Below are 20,943 nucleotides of genomic sequence, written 5' to 3'. Positions count from 1 at the left end.
GGTTGCCCTTTCACTGGTGTCAGCTGCAGAAGATCTCCGAAAACAATGATGTGTTTGCCACCAAATAACACATCATACTCTGTTTTGAGAACTTCTTGCATCCTCAAATGCACAAAGGCAAGCATGACATTGGAAACCATGCTTACTTCGTCAATGATAAGAAGTTTCATTTTCCTCAAGATTCTTGAAACTTCAAAACAAGCATCTCCAGATAGCTTGTGATATTGTAATTTGTTGTCATGCTCCACTGGCAGCATCAGTAAACGATGTAAAGTAATCCCTTTAATATTATGTGCTGCCAGTCCAGTTGGAGCAGTGACAACACAAGACAGCGATGACTCTGTCCTTTCCTGCAAATAGCATGAAATTGCTTTAATGAGGAAACTTTTTCCAGTTCCCGCTTCTCCACTCACGTACAGTCGGACAGGCTTCAACGACGTACATGAGCACTCTTTCTTATCATGACTTAATCCATGATCAATTTGCATGGTAACTTCGTCATATATTTTCCTCTGCTCAACGTTGAGTTGTCTTTCCAACTCTTCTAAGTTAACCGCATCCTCTTGAGCATGTGCCATGGCTCTTTCCACTTCATTCATAGCAGTGGCAGCTTCATTTTCGATAACAGGTCCTCCTAGTGGATCCTGACTCAATGAAGCAGAACTCTGACTGTCCTGAGAACTGTCTCTGGCAATCTCGGCTGCAATCGTTGCTTCCTGCTCAATTTCCGCATTCAACATTTCTACATATTTGGGAAAAGCAGGACATTCTATGGTCTCCTTGGCGGCATTGAAAGAGTCTTCGTAACAGAGGAAATCTCCAAGCAGTTCCTCTTCTGCACGCCAAGGCTTGAAAAGTTGCAAAAGTGCTAAATAGAAAAACTCCTTTTTTTCAGGAGATTCACCACTCAATTTTCGATGGTTTACCAAGTGGCATTTTCTTTGCTTGACCAGACATCCCTCACTTCCTATTACAGCATACACTCCTTTCTCAGTATCTTCTTTGATGTTCCTCTTGAATATGTAATTTTGCAGAACCTCATACAGACAAACATTCTCGAGGTGACTGCTTCGATTTGGATAATATGTATCCAACATGTTTGTCTTCAAAATGTCGGTACTGTTTGGCTCCTTTTCCGCCAAATACTCAATTTTCCGCACAGGTTTGAGAACTCGATTACGCGTTGCTGCAAGACCAAGACTCGCCCAAACGATACTCCTGGACTTGGCATAGAGACTTGCTGAAGACAACCGGTCAGAACATTCGTACGCTCCGATTTCTCGATGCGACAACATCTTCAGACTGAAACTGTACAACTTCTTGCTGAGGCTCTTTTCATGGGAAATGTCCTCCCACATATCCTTCAATTCTGTCTTCTCTTTTTTGGTGATGTAAGACGTCACATACCGAGCCACAGCCATACAGTTATCAGCCACAAACTGTATATCCATGTTAGCATTCCACATGGACAAAATCACCGGGTTGTAGTCGTTGATGTACTTGGACTCTTGGTTCCTCTTCAAATTGTAAGTGTTTTTAGGTGATTTCTTCATGACATTGTGTCGCAGCGAAGACATCAAACTGTTTACTCTTCCTTTAGAAATCACCGGTCATGGAAAGCCGAAATGACATTTAGTGTAGAACTTGTCCTTGTTTCGGAATTTACGACGGCAGTACTTTCCACATCGATGGCTTTGGAAACGCAGAACTTTTTCTCTTAGGCTTTTCTTCTCCTTTGCGTTTGGAACAGCACACGTAGAATACTGTTGGATGAAACTCATCACTGAGTCTTCTGGATCCGTTCCAAATTTAGGTGCATCCTTGATCCACAGCAACATATGTATATGAGGAGCACCTCTTGCTTGGTACTCCTTTCTCCAGAAGAAATCCAACACCTCTCCAAGAGGTGGATTCTTCTTATTCATGATGAAAGACATCATAGCTTCAAATCTATGATTGAAGTACCTACATACATTGACTGGATCCAAAGAGCACAGTTCTCCAGGTGTCTTGAATTCGATGTTATCTACGTTAGCATTTGCCTCTCGTAGAAATTCAAGTAAGTCTTCCCAGCCATACTCGGCACAGCTCAGAGTGAGGAACCATGTGGGAGTACCTAAGTTCCTCAGCATACATTTTAAATCACCATGACGACGGTACCAGTACTCATTAGTACCACGCTGACACGCCATGAGATTAATCAGGTGAGAATCCAAAATACTGTCTTGGACATTGACTTTATCCATAAAGTCACTTGCCGAGATGTTTTGCATGTGTATACCACTTTTCAAGATGTGGTTCACTGCATATGACAGTCCAGACAGATCGCTTTCAAACAGGAGATGAAACAAATAAGGAATGCATTGTCGAAACCTAGCATCTCCTGCATACAATCGCAAAGTCCGGTATTCAGAAGCAGGAATTTGATGAGGTCGCTCATCATATCTTCCTCCCTGACCTGTTGGAAAAAGCTGTGGGAAACACCGAGCTTCCAAACTTTCCTCCCAAACACTAATGGGACTCCCTTTGGCTTGTTTCATTTGAAACAACTCAATAGCATTCCCCATGACTTCCTTGGAATGCAAAGGATGAGCACTATAATGTTCATATATTTCTTCACTAGTAGAGGGTTCTACTTTCTCAATTTGACCAGCACACAAATCGCTATCCTCTTCCTCACTTACTTCCTCTTCTGCAACATATACATTCTTATAGTATTTATTATTTTTTTTCAAATACAATGTTGCCTTTTTAACTTTCCTAACATCTACTAAATCTTGCCATATTTTCTTATTCTTTGTCGGAACCCCATTAACTAAGATAACCAGAGGTTCCTCTTCCACTTTTTCTACTCCAATTGTGTTAATGTTTTTCTTCAAATCTAGAGGCAAATAAACAACTCTTCCCTTTAATCCTCTCTGTAAATCTGATGGAGGCAATTTCCCTGTCTTTGGCTCCATTCTTACAATAGCCTGAAAGGGATGGATACTTTGAATCAAAATAGATTCATAAGTATTTAAATCCTTCAATTCAGAAGGAATCTCAACCAATTCCAGATTATTATGAACTGCTCTAGCAGGCATCTGGTTTTGATTTAATTTGCAACAACAATAAGTACACACACGTTGATCCAATCCCAAATCAAAACAATTTTCTACCATCAAGTATGTTGCAAAATCCTTCCATTCACTATTATTTTCCCTTTCACTTTTTGCATATAAATCCACTAACTTAGTCTGATTCTTATAATAAGTGCGTCGACAACACACACAAGTGAAATTAGGCCTCTCACTTGATTTCACCTCAAACGTCGCAATTTCCCTCTGTAACTTATCTGTTCTGGAAACCTGTACACTATCTTCCACATGACCCTCTTCTTCTTGCTCAATTTCAACATTCTCCTCTTTACTTCCAAAGTAACAAAACTCAATTTCTTCACATATATTCTTCACATCTATTTCAGAACCATGCAAAAGAGCAGCGCATAATTGTTTAAGCATAATTGCTGGACTCTTAGCATAATACAACATTCTAACTAATTTCCTCACTTTGTTATGATGCACTGCTAGCATCCTGAAATGATGAAAAACACTCTGGCATACTCTCCTGGAAAGACAAGCCAGTGAATGTCCATGCAAACCTGTCACTTCTCTTACTCTGCAAGGATCTAATTCTTGCAACAACATCATTTTCTGCTTCAAACTTTTCTTATTAAATGACCGTACAAAATCACAAAGCAAATTGATGGAATCCTGTCGCACACTGCAAATACTACTACACTTCCAGGTGTACACAGGACCCTTAGCACGTCTTCCTAAAACCTCATTACCTAACACCTCTTCTGCCTCTGTTGTCACAAGTTTTTCTTTTTCAACTGGACAACCATCTTTCACTTCATAAGCACGACCACTGGTGTCAACTGCATGCACCAAATCATTATCCTGGAAATAACTCTCCTCATTAAAAAATGCCTCACAGCTTGAACTATGCATCCATTCTCCAGAAAAAACTTCACAAAAATTACTACGATTAACTATTCTCTTCCATCTACTATTTCTTTTGAAATCAAAAATTGCCTTGTTTAGCTTCCTAATTCTATTGATTATCAAAATAAATAACTTACGTTTAATTTCAAATGCCTGATCAATAACTTTCTCAACTTTTTTTTTTGTCTTATAAAAAACCAGTTTCTGTTGACCTTTCTTAATATTTTTTAACAAATTGCCAATTATCCTGTTCCGGAACATTCGTTTACGAATCTCCCTAAACTGTTGTTTCCTTCTATTATCATGCACAGAGTTATCTCTTGCTCTAGCAGTAACATTTTTCATTGGCCTTTCTTTTCCATTTGATTTCCTTCTCGTTTTATGGACTGAAACATTTTCTGTAGTAATATTTTTTTTACTACACATATTTCTTATAAATTGTTTTGTGCTCTTACCCGGTGCTTTCTTCGTGACTTGACAAATCTTTTTGTTAGAGGACTGCTGCGTATTTTTTTTCAGCTGCTGTCTTTGACGTTTTGCAGCCTTTCTCTGTCTTTCTATTGTAGGCATGGTGAAATCTTGAAATGATCTGCAGTTGAATCTGTGGAAAAATATAATAAATAATGTTATTAACCATTATTACCAAACAGTAAATCAGTAACAGTGATAAAAAACTTAACACACTACTTGACATTTTAATTAGAAGATTTTTTAGTCGTTGGCAAATTTACAATACAGAAATACCAGAAAAGAAATGACATTTATATTTATGTTACCTATGCTATTTTATATGTGAATCTGATCTAATTTTATGAGCATATTTTAATATTTTATTGAAGACACTACACATAACCTGCTTTTGAAGGTGTCTTTATTTTTAAATTAAACGGTTTACCTTTTTACTTTTTATTAATTATAAATTTTAAAAATAAATGTTTATATTTCCAAAGGCTCAAGCAGGTCAGCTTCCCATCCTATATCATATAATTCGGACAAATCTGCATCCTCATCACGCTCTTCTTCATCCTCAGGATTTAAATCATCCAAGGGATCAACATCCACTGATGTTTCAATTACAAGTTCAATGATGAGGTCAAAATCAACTGATTGCAGATTGTCGCTCATGTTGAGGTTGTCTTTATCTTTAAAGAAAGATAACAACAATGAGATGTTGCAGAGTAAGAGACAAATCTCACAGATTATAATAGTAAAATTGTTTAACAAGAGTAACATTTTGCAGCTATTATTTAGCCATGTCCAGCGATGCTGAGCAGGTGAAGCCTATGTCTAATCTTTCACTGAACAGGACTCATCTCTTCTTAACCTTGGATAAGCCTCACCGACTCTGTGTCCCCTGCACATACTTAAATGTAAAGGGGCAGATTTATGTTAAATGGCACATCCCCAGGCATGCACCAGTTAACGTGCACCACTGCTCTGCCACCCATGGTGTGCCGCATTTACAATCAGATAGGAGAAACCTGCGTCAAAACCCTGCGCCTGCTTGAAGCAGGCATAGGTCTTGACGCAACATTGTGGAGATGGTGCACCCCTGAGCCTTGCTGGAGCTGCATCGCACTTGCGATACAACTCCAGCAATGCGCCACCTTAACGGCACAGATGCGTCAAGCATCTGTGCCGTTTTTGCCCCATGCTGTGCCGCATTGTAAATGCAGCACACCATGGGTGGCGGAACAGCGGCGCAAGATGACTGGCACATCCCTGGTGATGCGCCAGTCATCATAAATCTATCCCTAAGCTTCTTATCTTGTTAGAGATGAACTGCCATATGTATCATCAAAATATTTTGCATTTCCTAAATAGCGAATTTTAAGGAATAAATAGCGATTCTTTACCATTCCGAATTTGCGATGAGCAAATTGCTAATTGCAAGTTACCCATTCATTTCCATGGGCTAGGAGGCTCATAGGAATGAAGGTTTAATTTGCGATTAGCAATTTGCTCATCACAAATTAGGAATTTTTCCAAGGGTGCAGGGGTGTCTCAAGAACACCCTGCTGCACCCCTGAAAAAGAAATTTGGGGGCATATGGCACACATACATGCCCTAAGGGCATGTGTTGGCGTCATATGGGACCTTTTGTTTTTAAAAAAAAAAGCTTTTTGAAAAGAATTCACAAATTACCACCAATTTACCACAATAGTTTCCAAATCCTTAATGTCATTTTTTACATATTTTTTGTTTGATACATTGCATTTAAGTAGTCACAAAATTTGCAAATCCTTCAGTGCAATTGCAAAATAAGGAATAGCAAATTTTGCTACTCCTTATTTTGCATCAAACTTGTTTGATACATACCATTTGTCTAATTAACATTCGCAAAGGCCAAAATTCATAGAATTTTGATCTTTGCGAATGCTAATTAGCTTGATACATATGGCCCCAAGTGAGGCCTGTCTTACGACATGGTGCATCTTTTGCATCACTGCTGCATCGGTTTCATGTGGTACGTTTTTTTTACACCATGACATATCTGCCTAAATGCATCAATTTGTAATGTTGTCGCCTCATAGCAAATCTTTTGCACCGCCGCTGCATCATAAAAGTGACGCACAGTGGCACAAAAGAGGCATACACCTATCATAAATCTGTCCCTAGCATTTTAAATGATTAATCCAGGATGACGATAAGGTGTGGCCTATCCAGAGGTTTGTTTAAGGTGAGGCCTACTCAGGATTGCAGATTAAAGTTACGCTTGATGAAGAATACAGAGGAGATAATACATGTAAAGGCCTACCAATGAAGTAAGTAATGTGCACTTTATTGCGCCAGTCATCATAAATGTATCCCTAAGCTTCTTATCTTGTTACAGATGAACCACCATATGTACCATCAAACTATTTTGCATTTCCTAAATAGCAAATTTTAAGGAATAAATAGCAATTCTTTGCTATTCCTAATTTGCAATGAGCAAATTGCTAATTGCAAATTACCCATTCATTTCCATGGGCTAGGAGGCTCATAGGAATGAAGGTTGCAATTTGCGATTAGCAATTAGCTCATCACAAAATAGGAATTTTTTCAAGCGTGCAGGGGTATCTCAAGAACACCCTGCTGCACCCCTGAAAAATAAATTTGGGGGCATATGGCACACCTACATGCCCTAAGGGCATGTATGGGCGTCATATGGGACCTTTTGTTTTTGGGAAAAAAATGCTTTTTGAAAAGAATTCGCAATTTACCACAAACTAGAAGTTGGTGGTAGTTTCCAAATCCTAAATATCATTTTTTACATATTTTTTGTTTGATACATTGCATTTAAGGAATCGCAAATTTTGAATTAAGGACATTTTAAGTCATTTCCACATGTGCAGTGTTTTCAAATTATGATTTGAAAATCGTTTTTGGGGAAAAGTAATGGTTTGCAAATTTATGACAAGGACATAATGGTGTATGCTTCTCTATAAGGCATTTCAGTGTCTCTGATGTCATTTTTCCCATATTACATTATAAGACCTTTCCCCATGGAGCACATTCCTTGTAAATATGCTCCCACCTGTGCATGGCTAATTTAGATTTTGACTGTTTGAGTCACATAGCCATGTTAAAAGTGACCCAAAAAAATTGCAAACGTTTTAAAAAAACACATTCATGTGTCTTAAGGACATTTTAAGTCCTTTCCCCATGGACAATGTTTTCTAAGTGGCGCAAAAGAGGCATACACCTATCATAAATCTGTCCCTAGCATTTTAAATGATTAATTCAGGATAACAATAAGATGTGGCCTATCCAGAGGTTTGTTTAAAGTGAGGCCTACTCAGGATTGCAGATTAAAGTTACGCTTGATGAAGAATACAGAGGAGATAATACATGTAAAGCTCTACCAATGAAGTAAGTGATTTCTACTTCATTGCGCCAGTCATCATAAATGTATCCCTAAGCTTCTTATCTTGTTAGACATCAACCGCCATATGTATCATATAACTATTTTGCATTTCCAAAAAAGCGAATTTTAAGGAATAAATAGCGATTCTTTACCATTCCAAATTTGCGATGAGAAAATTGCTAATTGCAAATTACCCATTCATTTCCATGGGCTAGGAGGCTCATATAAATGAAGGTGCAATTTGCGATTAACAATTTGCTCATCACAAATTAGGAATTTTTTCCAAAGGTGCAGGGGTGTCTCAAGAACACCCTGCTGCACCCCTGAAAAAGAAATTTGGGGGCATATGGCGCACATAAATTTTAACAACATTCCTTTACCTCAAAAACGATTTTCAAATCATAATTTCAAAACACTACACATGGGAAAATTACTTAAAATGTCCTTAAGACACATAAAAGCGTTTTTTGATTGCCTTTCCTGCATGGTTGGGTCACTTTTAACATGGCTATGTAACACAAACATTCAAAATCTAAATTTTCCATGCACATGTGGGAGCATATTTACAAGCAATTTGCGCCACAGAGAAAGGTCTTACACTAAAATGAGAAAAATAACATCAGGGACAGTCAATTGCCTTATAAAGAAGCATACACCATTATGTCCTTGTCATGAATTTAAAAACAATTCCTTTTCCCCAAAAACGATTTTCAAATCATAATTTCAAAACACTGCACATGGGAAAATGACTTAAAATGTCATTAAGACACATGAAAGCGTTTTTTGATTGCCTTTCCAGCATGGTTGGGTCACTTTTAACATGGCTATGTAACACAAACATTTAAAATCTAAATTTCCCATGCACAGGTCGGAGCATATTTACAAGCAACTTGCGCCACAGAGAAAGGTCTTACATTAAAATGGGAAAAATAACATCAGGGACAGTCAATTGCCGTATAAAGAAGCATACACCATTATGTCCTTGTCATAAATTTAAATCAATTCCTTTTCCCCAAAAACGATTTTCAAATCATAATTTCAAAACACTGCACATGGCAAAATTACTTAAAATGTCCTTAAGACACATAAAAGCATTTTTTCATTGCCTTTCCTGCATGTTTGTATCACTTTTAACATGGCTATGTAACACAAACATTCAAAATCAAAATTTTCCATGCACATGTGGGAGCATATTTACAAGCAATTTGCGCCACATAATTCATAATTTTCTCCTTAAAGCACACTATTCTCTATCTAAATTAAAGAAATATTTTCTCACCTTAGCAAATACTTTGAGTTTGAAAACAGTCTCAGAAACACACCAATTTGTCTTCAGCAGAGCAAAAGGTATGCACTCCAGAGTCTGCAGCTATCAAAAGCACAGAAATGCTGTAATTCTTCACACATATTTCTCATGTCACCCAATCAAAACTCTTCCCTCACTTTTTTTCAAATGAAAACCCTTCACCCCTCTGCCCTTTCTGTCTTTTCTGCATGGCAACCACCTCTTGGAAGACTTCTGGTGTTTGCAAGTTCACACAACTTTGTTGCAATTGAACTCTGAACTCTCAGTGCACCTGCATATCCAGTGCATTCTTTCATTTAATGATTTTTTATTGACCACTCAAAATACATCTTTCAAATAACTCATCCGTGCACCCTAACTTTCTGTTTTCAGCAATCAAAATCCACCAATCACTGTTACTGCTTCATGAACACAGAAACTCCACAGTTTTTTTCATTTTAAACTCTCATTTTTTCAACTGCCATTTCATTGCCACACTGCAGGAGAACCTTCTCTCACCATGTTTTCTGTCTGGATTGTTGGACATAGTTATATTCACTGGGCTCAAAGGTACGTTGAAAACAGGAAATTACCTAACCTCAATTTACAAGATGTGGAAATTAAGTGGTTTGGCCACAGAGGATTAAAATGTCACCAATTGATACCATTGGTGAAAACCTTTATGCATTTGCCCAAACCTGACCTGTTAATTGTGCACTGTGGAGGTAATGACTTGGGCACTTTGACTGGTGTAGGTCTGGAAATGCTTTTAAAGGACACCTTTGAGCAATTAATGGCACTTTTTCCTCAGACTGCCTTGGTATATTCAAATATATGCCAAAGACAGAAATGGAGGTGGTCAAACCAATTTTGTCCACAAATTGAGAAGTCGAGGAAGCATGTAAACAAATCTGTTTCAGCTTACATGAGAGACCATGGAATGGGCTCCCTGTACAACAATAACTTGCGTTACTACATGCAAGATATCTACAGAGGAGATGGAGTTCACTTCTCAGATGAGGGCAACAGAATTTTCACTCTGAATTTAAGAATGTGCATTGGTACCTACTTATAAGTACCTAAATGTACCATAAACCCAAAAGCTCTTCTCAGAGCTACCCTACATCTGATCACTCACAATTATTATTGTACTCTAACATTTTTCACTAATTTTCAACAAAGTACGCTCCCTGGGGCGCTACCCGGTACGCGAACCGGGAGCTAACCTCGCGAAATTTTTTTAAAAAATGGTTTTTTTTCGCACATATGGGCCTCCTCAGCCACCCTCACAAAACCTAGGGGGTCAAGATAAGTCTACCGTGCCCCCTTCTACCCATTCTGAACATTATTTGCCCTCCATCTTGTATCTTAATTCGACCGAAACACAAAATGGTGGACTTCTGGAACGCTTAAGGTCCGCGAACCGAGGCGCTCAACGGTTCGCGTACCGGGTAGCTCCCTTGGAAGCGCACCATCAAAAAAGGTGGGAAAGTAGTTCACAGAAAAGCCACTGGAGACAATTTCACCAAATATAGATTAGCTCATACTACATACCAATCCCTACCATTTTCACAAATTTGATTGGAATTCCATTTAGTCATTTAGCCTGTAGACCTCTCTAAATACCCTGAGGTAAATTACTTCACAAAACACATCTGAAGTGTTGGAATTGACAACCAATGAAAATGTTACTTTCATTTTCTACTTTTTTTACCTGACATTTGATTGGTTATGTACCTGAATATATATAAAGGAAGAGAGAGAAACACAGCCATTTTGACTACTACTTCCTGAACTACATTGCAAGATCATTTTCACTCACAACTTAAACTTGTTTTTAGAAGGTGAGATATTATTTTATAAATTTGAAAACATTTTCAGATAGTTATATACTATCCCTCTGTAAGAGTTAGACATTGAGAAAGGCTTCTTTATTATAATTATGGATTGATTTAGGTTTCTGTGGTATAATTATGAATTTACTTAGGCTTCTTCACAGGCACTTTTTAATAGTACTACTTCACGCCTGAAACCATACAGTGCCCATAGATTACTTCTCTGTTATAAACTCACAAGTACCTGTCTGAACTTAAACCCAACAGTGCCCTATCTCTACTGATATATTTATTTTTTATGCAAATTACAGCAAGAAAATGGAAGGTGAGCAGAATGTTTCCTTTGAAATTGTTCTGGAGAACAACACAGAAAAAGATATTGAGGACAATGATGACTCAGATTTCATGGATGAATCACGGGACCATGAATTAGTTCAATGTGTAGAATCTGTGGATCATTTACTTCATTATGATGACGGTCAAATGTGGGAACTTATGTTCACTCAACAAGAGGACATATCGGACAGTCAAATGCTAGACGTTCTATTAAATTTTGAAAAACAATCCGAAAAATAAAATTGTATGTAATATTAAAAAATTGTTTGAGTCTTTAATCATTTTTATATGTAATTAATAAACTAGTTAAATGTTAGAAATGTTATTAAATTTTCAACCACAATCACAATAATAAATAATTGCTTAAAAAACTAAAAAAAATAAAAAATAATCAACAAAACCAACAATCAATTAACATACTGCATTTGAAAAGTCTCTCATTCATTTTTCATTGCAGTACGCTGCCCAGAACGCTTCCCGGTTCGCGGACCGGGCGCTACCCACGAAAAAAAAAAAAAAAAAAATTTTTTTTTTTTTGCCCCGCGGGGCCCTTTTAAAGCCTCCACATTAAACCTAGGGGGTCAGGGAGGATCTACTATGCCCCCTTATGGTTATTTCCCCCTTTGTTTTGGCCTCCTCTTGTCTCTCAATCCTACCGAGAGACAAGATGGCGGCCGCTCCGGACTGTTTAGAATGTTGACAGACACCGGAGAGCCAATCAGCTTCGCTACGCGAAGTTCTGGTACGCGCCCCGGTCCGCGAACTGGGGAGCTGCCCGGTCCGCTGTTACAGATATATATCTTTTTTTAAACGTTAATTTCTCAAAATCCACTGGAGCACATATATTGAGACCTACAAAAGGCACATCGGGCTACCAGTCCCTACAATTTTGCCAAGTTTCGTGCAAATCCATTCAGCCGTTCGGGCTAAAAGTGAGGCCAACCGCCCTATGGAAAACTCAATGTTAAAAACACGTTTTGGGACCCCCCTTTTTTCTCGGCCCCCCCTGGACGAACCCCCCCCAAATTTTCAGGGGCTGCTCAGAAACAAAATGTTCCATTTTCCAGAAAATTTCATCCAATTCCGTCCACAAACGCCAAAGTTATTAGACATAGAATTTTCAAAAATCCCATAGGGAAAAAATCCTAACTATATATACCTACTGGCGACCGCCAGTAGGTAATATATATATATATATATATATATATATATATATATTCATACCAAAACTCCACCTGAGCGAAGAAGCAGAAGCCACACGGGGATACTTGTGGAAGCTGATTTATTTATGGAATGTGGCATGATGCATTTCGGCTTCAGTGGCCTTTGTCAGATGCCTCCATATTGTGAAATGCTGGCCACACCTTGTTTAAATCCGTCCTGCAGCCATCCCATTGGTGGGAAGTCGCCAACCCCCAAACATGTGTCCGTGTACTCCTTGCTGGTCTCAAATACTACAAGTCCTAGAGTTCTCTTTGTTTGGGTAAGTACTACGTGGGGGATTAGTATGATGGAAAGTGTCCAGTGGACTGGCGGGGTGCAGGACATCACGGGGGGAGGCGAGAAATATATATATATCCAACTGCTTTTGGCGACTGAACCACCGCCTTCTCTACTCACGGCGGACTGCAGGGGGGTTCGCCGACACCACTAAATCCACATGAAAGTCATTTTAAATTCCAAACCAAAGACTGTAGCCCATATTTATTCTCCTCAGTTGAAGTTTATTTATGGTACAAACAACACCCAACGCGTTTCGCGGCCTGAGACGCTTGTTCACAGGTACGGGCGAGCCACCATCTCAATAAAGTTATATTGGAAAAAACACCATGTGACCATATTTTTAGTTACAAGTGAAAATAGACTTTGTCATATATACAGTGCTTTTCGAGTGGGCCCAAATTCTCATATCAAATTAAATATATTTCGAACACCAAAGCATAAATACAAGCATATAACGAGTATGAATTCCTGGTAATATCATTACTGATTTGTGCATTTGCACTTATTGTTACATTGTAATTCAAATTATTTTGAGTTACATATTTAGTGTAATGTGAAAATTCTTATCATTTACAAAAAAAGATATTTTCTTAAAAATTATATTATTGTTATACCAATCTCGAACCCTGGTCTCAGTGTCTTGTTGTATAAACCAAGCCGTCTCAAAAATGGTAACACTCTAACATGTTGAGCTATTAGAACAAACAAATCGTCCATGAGTTTAAATGTATAACTCCTCCTCATTTTGTGATGCTCCAGTGGGCTAAATCATATAGCAATACTGATAAACCAAAATTGATAACGGCTTACAATAATTGATTTCAGACTCACATTGGTAATAAAATGTTGCCTAAGTGGGTTTCTCCATATTTAATGATAACGCTCTAACATATTGAGCCATTTGGACCAACAAAATAAGCCACAAATTTAAAGGAATAACTCCTCCTCATTTCATGCTGCCCCAGTGGGCCAAATCATATGGCAATAACGATAAACCAAAATTCATAACGGCTTCAATAATGAATTATTTTAGAGTCACATTAGTGATGAACTTTTGCCCTAGTGTGCTTCCACATATCTGATTGAAACAGTTTTTAAATCAAACACCTACAAAGAAAATGATGGTGCAATTACTTGACCATCTTTACCGAAATTAGTTCGAACTAAGATATAACTCTCTGCCCCAGTGGGCAAACAATCATCCTCAGATTGTAACATGCAATACATCATCAATTGATACTTTGACTCTTTAACCTTCTTGTACAGCTCTTCAAAGGACCACAGAGCATCTGAAACATAAAAGACAAAGAATGTAACGATTAAAAGCTCATAATTACAGTGAAAACAGTGTGCAAACCCCAATAACTATTAAAGTGAATCAGCTAAAATCACAGTCACTTACTTCATTTTACTCTACAGAACAAACAATTACTTAATCTTTTAGCCCAAATGTACGGCTAGTGCCTCATTGCCATTATGGCCAGACGGTTGTACCGTGTGGTATTTTATGATCATTTTTTACTCCAATCTACGAAGTTCTTTGAGTCTATCACCCCCTCTCTCTCGCCTTGGAATACAATCCAGAACGACAAATGATAGGAGGCTGGTATTTTGCCTATGTTCGGCAAAAAAGTGTTGTGCAATTGGGTATTGCTTATCGTGGTGGGTAATGGCTCTCAGGTGCTCCAACACTCTCTTTTTTGCTTTGTGAATAGTACTTCCGATGTAGTACTTATTACACGGGCACCTGAGAGCATACACCTCATATTCCGTTTCACACGACAGATGTTTTAGAATCTTGAATGTACTACATTCACTAGACAGTTTTACCATTTTACAACTGGAGCTGTATTTGCAGGCCTTGCACCTGCCACATACAAAAAACCCTTGTACAGCTCCAGTTGATTGCTTGGTTCCTTTAGGTAGTAACGCAGGACACATTAAATCTTTAAACGATTGTGCTCTCCTATATGTTATCTGTGGAGAGTCCCCAATACATTTTTCTAAGTCACTGTCAGTTTGTAAAACATTCCAATGTTTGGCCAAACATTGTCTTTGATCAGACCATTTGTTATTATACGTAGTAATGAACCTGATTGTATCCGTTTCTATTTTTTCTACTGGCTCATCCTTCTCTTTTAACAATTCGTCTCTCGCCATCCCATCTACTTTTTCACAAGCTGTTCTGATACATGCATCTTTGTAGCCTCTCTCTTTGAATCGTGTTATCATGACCTTCTTTTCTGTCTCATACTTCTCTGGGGTACTACAGTTTCTTTTTGCTCATAGGAGCTCTCCATATGGAATACTTTGTATTAGATTATTTGGATGGTGACTTCGAGCATGTAACATGCTATTGCCCGCCGTATTTTTGCGATGCAAGGCAGTTTCAAGCTTCCCATTGTTTATCTCTATTGTCACGTCTAAAAATTCCATCTTATTAGAGTCCATTTGACTTGTGAACGATGAGTTCAAATTATTGCTGTTCAGTTTCGCAACAAACTCATCTGCTTCATTTTCTGCACCTTCCCATATGCAGAAAATGTCGTCAATATACGTTGACCAAAATTTCACTTTGGTCTGGAAAATATCATGGACCTGGACCACCTGCTCCTCCCACCAGCCAAGGAAGAGACAGGCAAAGCTGGGGACAAAGTAGGTGCCCATTGCCGTCCCGAGTACTTGACGATATGTCACATTATTAAATAGAAAAAAATTGTTAATGAGGCATGTGTGCATCATATCTAGTATCATCTCTGTGTGTAGTAAATATGATAGGGATCGCTCTCCAAGAAAATGCCTACATGCGTGTAGCCCCAAATCATGTGGACTACTCGTGTAGAGATTAGTCACATCAAGACACATCATTACATAGTTACTTTGCCATTCAATATTTTGTATTTTCCTTAAAAAGTCACCCGTGTCTTTAACAAACGAGGGCAACTTTTTCACCAGAGGTTGTAAAAAACTATCTATATACCTTGAAGTATTCTCTAGCATACTGCCTCTGGAGGAGACTATTGGCCTCCCTGGGGGTTTGTCTTTATCTTTATGAATCTTAGGTAATAGATATAACACAGGGATTTTTGGAAATTTACATACAAGAAAATGATATTCATTTTGTTCCAACAGCCCTCTTTCTTTCCACTCAAACAGTCGCTTTAAATTCCAAACAACTGACTGCAGCCCATATTTATTCTCCTCAGTTGAAGTTTATTTATAGCACAAACAACACCCAATGCGTTTCGCAGCCTGAGCCGATTGTTCACAGGTACGGGCGAGCTACCATTTCAATAAAGTTGTATTGAAAAAAACACCATGTGACCATATTTTTAGTTACAAGTAAAAACAAACTTTGTCATATATACAGTGCTTTTCGAGTGGTTCCGAATTCTAATATCAAATTAAATACATTTCGAACACCAAAGCATAAATACTGGCATATATATATTACCTACTGGCGGTCGCCAGTAGGTATATATAGTTAGGATTTTTTTCCTATGGGATTTTTGAAAATTCTATGTCAAATAACTTTGGCGTTTGTGGACGGAATTGGCTGAAATTTTCAGGAAAATGGCACATTTTGTTTCTGAGCAGCCCCTGAAAATTGGGGGGGGGGTTCGTCCAGGGGGGGTCGAGAAAAGGGGGTCCCAAAACGTGTTTTTAACATTGAGTTTTCCATAGGGCGGTTGGCCTCACTTTTAGCCCGAACGGCTGAATGGATTTGCACGAAATTTGGCAAAATTGTAGGGACTGGTAGCCCGATGTGCCTTTTGTAGGTCTCAATATATGTGCTACAGTGGATTTTGAGAAATTAACGTTTAAAAAAAGATATATATCTGTAACAGCGGACCGGGCAGCGCTCCAGTACGCGTACTTTTCGCGCAACGGAGCTTTGTGAAGCGAAGCTGATTGGTTCTCCGGCGTCTGTAAACATTCCAAACAGTCCGTAGCGGCCGCCATCTTGTCTCTCGGTAGGATCGAGAGACAAGAGGAGGCCAAAGCGAAGGGGCAAATGACCATAAGGGGGCATAGTAGATCCTCGCTGACCCCCTAGGTTTGATGTGGAGGTTTTAAAAGGGCCCCGCGGGGCAAAAAAAAAAAAAAATAATAATAATCGAACGGCTGAATGGATTTGCATGAAACTTGGTAAAATATTAGGGACTGGTAGCCCGATGTGCCTTTGCTAGGTCTCAATATATGTGCTCCAGTGGATTTTGAGAAATTAACGTTCAAAAAAAGATATATATCTGTAACAGCGCTCCGCTTCGCGTAACGGAGGTTTGCGAAGCTGATTGGTCATTCTGTCACTGGGCTATAGTTGGGCTACATCTGGCTGATATTTGGGCTACATTTGTTTTTTTTGTCTCTGGCGGCCATCTTTGGGCTACATTGGGCTACATTGGGCTTCATTGGGCTACATTGGACTACATTTGGGCTCCAACATATATATAGGCCAATGTAGCCCAATATATATTTTTCAAAGTTAATTTTCGTAAAAACCACTGGAGCATATATCTTGAGACATAGCAAAGGCACATCGGGCTACCAGTCCCTACAATTTTGCCAAGTTTCGTGGAAATCCATTCAGCCGTTCGAGCTAAAAGTGAGTCCAACCGCCCTATGGAAATGAAGGAAATGAATGGGTAATTTGTAATTAGCAAATAGCTTATCGCAAACTAGGAATGGTAAAGAATCGCTATTTATTCCTTAAAGTTCGCTATTTAGGAAATGCAAAAAACTTTGATGATACATATGGCGGTTCATCTCTAACAAGATAAGAAGCATAGGGATAGATTTATGATGACTGGCGCATCACCAGGGATGTGTTAGTCATTCTGTGCCGCTGTTCCGTCACCTATGGTGTGCTGCATTTACAATGTGGCGCATCATGGGGCAAAAACAGCACAGATGCGTGATGTATCTGTGCCGTAAAGGTGGCGCATTGCTGGAGTTGTATCGCAAGTGTGATGAAGCTCCAGCAAGGGTCGGGGGTGCCCCTGTCGCAGGGTTTCTGTTCTCACACAGAACTGTGGACAGAGGATTGGAACCTCGGCGAATTAGGGTGCCCCAAAACTCACCTTAGTAATCAAAAACCCCTTAGCAAGCTAGGTACAGTGTCACATTGGATATAACAAACTCTCAATGTTTAGACAATCCAGAATATGAACTTATAGTACCTCAGGATACGTGGAACTCATGAACAGTCGGTCGTTATATATTTCTTAGAAACCAGAACATGGAGTTAAGAAGAACACATGTGTATTTGAAATGTTTATTTACTAATGCCGTCTTCTCAGGCGTAGTATCTTATATAATACAAGTACACATATTATCAGTAGCAAAATTACCAGCATAGTTACTAGTACATAAAAAGCGAATGGTGACAGTATGTTAACATGCTGTAAATGAATAAGAGTTAGCAACACTTATAAGCAGCCACGGGCCGTGGAAGGAGTTACGGTGGGGCAGGGAGGCGGGGAGGGGGAGGGGCAGGGTGGAGAGGGCTCCACCCTGCCCCTCCCCCTCCCCGCCTCCCTGCCCCACCGTAACTCCCTCCACGGCCCGCGGCTGCTTATATCTCACCCTCCCTAATACACATATTATATTATTTGCTAAGAAGGTCTGTTTGTGTTGGTTTAGGGCGTGCCCATACTTTAGTGTCTTAGATTTGAAGGAATCACATCAGCATACACCAGCTCTCTCTTCATGTGAACCGCATCAACTGTTGTGTATGTGTGTTCGGCAAAGCAATATAAACCCGCCTCATGCCCAGAATTGGCAGAAGCTGCACTTATGTTATGAGTATGAAGTCGTGGAGATCAGACCTCATAACAATTCTGTATCGTGTTGTTCTTGAAACTTCAGCACTCGCTGTACAGATATAGTTTAACAAGCAAAGCAGATAGTAGAGCAATAACATATTATTCTCATGTAAACCACGATGAACTACTAGGTTGAAAGCTAAAGCAACAACTAAGTGTCGTGTGCAGAAGTTGCAAAAAAGGAAAAATGGCGTTTAAACCGGTAATGAGCCCATGCTAACTTAACACGGTGTAAAGATATCCAGGACCTAGATGACACCTCCCCATGATCCGGAAACGAACTGAATAAGATAATAGAAGTGCCATCTCATGAGAGCAGATTGCAACTTTATATGTGGACGGTCCGCAAGGTAAAACATTAAAAACTAGGAAAATTTAATGCTAAAGAAAAATAAAACAGCCAAGTACTTTATCGAGTCTTAAGCCAATAGGCAAGCTAAATAATAAAAACTTGACAAATAAGTCAATGAATTGTCAATGAAATGCTAGTACTCAGCATATCAAACATGAAAAAGGTCTATGACATAACTGTGTATGCAAAATAAGCTGCAACAGCCTCCAATAGGAAGTCACCGTCTTCATCCGAAAAGAGTTCAGCCATCCAATTTAAAAGCGGAAAAGAACATACGTGCTCTCCCAGCACCGGATCCTCTATCACCATCAGAGGACAGCTCGGTGGGTTTTCAAGAAAGCTCTGTTCCAAGAAAGACTGTGTTGCCACCAGTAAATTCCATGGACCAATTAGTCCATGCATCAATGCCACAGCCATAATCCTTTCGCCAGGACAAACCAACTCGTGAGTAATGATAGGAGTCATCAGCTGATTAAAGTCGACGTCAGGAGAAACCGGTCCGCAGAGACACAAATCAATGGCCCAATCGAAATCACAGGTCAGGCAGTGAAATACAGGCTGGACACAGGTGAAGTAGGAGAATCGAAAAGATAATCCATATGCCGTGCTTAATATCGCCAACGGCATTGTGCCATAATATTCTAGCATGCGATTGCGGAACAGTGTCAGCAGCTGCAGGGCGGGAGCTTGCACAGGAGGGACATCCATATTTAAAAATGTAAAAAAGCACAAGAGCGTCCGCTGGTAATGCAAGTAAAAATGGGAATCCACGAAGCACAGTGGAAAAAATAGAATGAAAGAAAGCAGGGATGACTCCAAAGATTTTCTCAAATGAAGTCACGAGACCACTGGTAACAACTTTAAAAAAGTGCGCCAGGGCCTTTGTGGAGGACGCGTTAAAGATAGTCCGAACCATCTTGCTGAAATGGAAAGGCGAATCAGTATTGAAAAGGGTCTGCACCTCTGTACGGGTGTTCGCTATGTGAAGCACGAAAGTTTCACGGGCCGAACTCAAGGCCACCTCTCTCTGAGACAAAAGAGCTCTTATTCTTGCCATGCCGTTGAAATCTGCTCCCAAGGTTGGTATTTGTGGCCAGATTGAAAACTCCCTATGTTCATGTGTGGGAGGAAATAGAACATTTCTGCAGCAAATAACCCGTTCACTTACTGTTACGATAAAAGGAATACTTTTAATTAACCCAGAACAATCTTCATTATTGAGCATCAAATAACTACCATTTTCCAACAACTTGAACGTGGGGATGATAGCAGGAACTGGCGTGCCTTGCAACACGCAAGCCATATTTGGTCGGTGTTTGTTGCATGAACCGTGTAACTGTATGTGCCTACACATTAGTGAATGATATGGCGTCTCAGTGCATTCCTCTCCATTCAGATAAACTTCTTGATCATCTTTGAAACATCTGTATGTGTATGGAAGCGACCAGACCTCATGAAGAAAAGCACTACCTAAAGGTTCATAACGACCTATTGGTATATATTTCATACAATTTGAAAACTTATATAAAGCAAAAGGCAGCGTTATTAAACCGTGGATAAGGCACGTTGCCAAAAAACCCGCAATCCTCTGCTGATGATGTCACTGAGCATGTCATGAATGATGTAATATGTGACATCATCAGCAGTGGATTACGGGTAATAGTATCTCTAGTTTACTCCCCTATAGCTGTCTTTCTTTTAACATAAGTGTCTGTTTCCTTCCCTTATACTTACTGTTCTTTTAAAAAAAAAAAAATTTTGGTTCACTTCCGGTTCGCGTACCGGCGAGCGAACTGGGAAGCGAACTACGAGAAATAGAGGTTGGCACAGTTCCAAATATTGTACCAATTTTTTAATAACGGGGAGGTAGTTCTGAAAAGAACTTTTTTTTATATTGTTTTTGTTGTTTTATATTTTTTTTATTATTTTTCTGAACATTTTTTTACTTTTTTTGAATTTTTCTGAACAGTTTTA

The sequence above is a fragment of the Lissotriton helveticus genome, chromosome 2_1, assembly GCF_964261635.1.
Source record: "Lissotriton helveticus chromosome 2_1, aLisHel1.1, whole genome shotgun sequence".
Classification (NCBI taxonomy): Eukaryota; Metazoa; Chordata; class Amphibia; order Caudata; family Salamandridae; genus Lissotriton; species Lissotriton helveticus.
Note: the sequence above shows the minus strand (reverse complement) of the source record.